The sequence below is a fragment of the Gaeumannomyces tritici genome, assembly GCF_000145635.1.
Source record: "Gaeumannomyces tritici R3-111a-1 unplaced genomic scaffold supercont2.49, whole genome shotgun sequence".
In the NCBI taxonomy this organism is placed as follows: Eukaryota; Fungi; Ascomycota; class Sordariomycetes; order Magnaporthales; family Magnaporthaceae; genus Gaeumannomyces; species Gaeumannomyces tritici.
This window is the reverse complement of record NW_008804593.1, coordinates 8802-10639: the sequence shown is the minus strand read 5'-3', so window position 1 is coordinate 10639 and position 1838 is coordinate 8802.

Here is a 1838-nt window from a genome sequence, read left to right as displayed (position 1 = left end):
CACTGCCTGGCGGCGCGCTCGTAACCCTCTCTGAGTAGCTCGTTTGTCGGAAAGGCAGCCGTCGAGGGTACACCGTGATAGAAAGGGAGGATCTTGAGAGGAACAGAGGAAGGAGTCCGGTAGAAGGGCCTCCAGGCGTTTTTGATGACTTCCTGTGCCGATGGCTTGGTGTTCTCTTCCTTATGTGCGGACATTTTGGAAAATCAACGAGGTGAGAGACAAGGCAGTTTGGAACGACTAAAAGCATCAAGTGAAATTTCAAGAAGGGAATACAAGCTATTTATGGTATGATTACGTTACGCCAGCCATCCGTTTCTCGTGGCAGCAGACGCAGGCAGCCAGCAGGGGCGTATGCAAAGGCCAGGTTCAAAACAGGTTCTATCACGACCCGACGTTATAATCGCGCTAAACTGAACGCCCGCCTCCAAAAGGATTGGGCCGGTCAGGGCCGAGCTGTTGGCGGCTCTGTTCCTTCCATAGCAAACTAAGGGCCCGATTGGCGGCACCAGTCAGGGAGCGCACCGGTCGGGAAAGACAAAAGGTTTTTTATTTTATCTCAACGCACCTTGTATGTTTTGGCCGCCAAACCGGTGCACAAGCGTTCTCCCTGGGCCGGGGAAGAGTGTGCAAGTACAGGGGTTAAACCAATGCACCTAGATAAATAGGTCGCTTGGAGTTAGTTGTGGAAAAGAAAAACACGAGCAGCGATACAAAAAGCACGTTGCAAGTTGATTTTTGCCCGCGGACAGTACCATTTATGGATGAATTATTCCAGCTTCCCTTGTCCTGGCCATTCTTATCTAGGCTTGGTTTGTTCCCCTGGTTTTCAGCTTGCCCCCGACACGGCAGCTTGCCCCCGACGGGCATTTTCACTTGCCTCAACACGCGGAGCGCTACCCCGCCGCACCGTGCGAAACTTTCCCGTACCGGGTCGCCTCTAAGGACCACGCAGCCCCGCACGACCAACGGCGATCCGGATGGGAGGTTGCGGATACGGCTTAGCTTGGCCCATTTTCACCTTTCCTTATTGTTCGTGGAATTTAACGAGTGTGACCAAAGAAAAAAAAGTACTACACCCTTTCAAACTGCATACCGGCGATCCTGTAAGCTAAGCACACTAAACCCCCTGCTCTGCACAAACCCTGTTCCGTAGCGGACCCCTGGGGTGAATCGCTATTAACACACCCAAGGCCCACCATAGGGGTGCATACAAAGCGGAGCACGAGCGGAGGACCCCTTTGTCCGAAAATACATAGCGTGGATTTGCAGGCTTGACGGGTTTCGGGTTCCCCCACCCCAGCCTCCTGATTTATTTTTCTGCAGTCACCCATACTGAATTTCAAATATTTGGGTTTCTGCAGTCGCCCATACTGAATTTCAAATTTTGGTTTCCGAGCCGCCCGAGCCACCCGTATCGACCATTTACCCGGCGCTATGGGATTCCTCCAGACGTTTCTTGAACTGATGTGGTCTTCTGAGGTTGAGAAAGAATTTTTCGACCACGTGGCACGGGCTGTGGAAGCTCGCCAAGTAGTTCAGCACCAGGCACTATACGATACGAATCGTTAGATCAACCAGGTTGACCGAACCAACCTGGGAAAAATAATAGGTTTCGTCTTCGCCGAAGACCTCGACGAAACTGCCGATGCAAAACGAAGCAGCTTAAAAAAACTCGGGTGTGAAGAACTCATCGCTCTGGGTATAGCTGTTAAGATCAGGGACTTGAAGATTCGTAACCAGGAAGTGATCGACGATCTCGTCACAGCCAGCCCGCGCATTAGGGCTAGATTGGATGAACGTATCTTCTCCGACCCTGAGATTTTCAATGTCGTTACTGG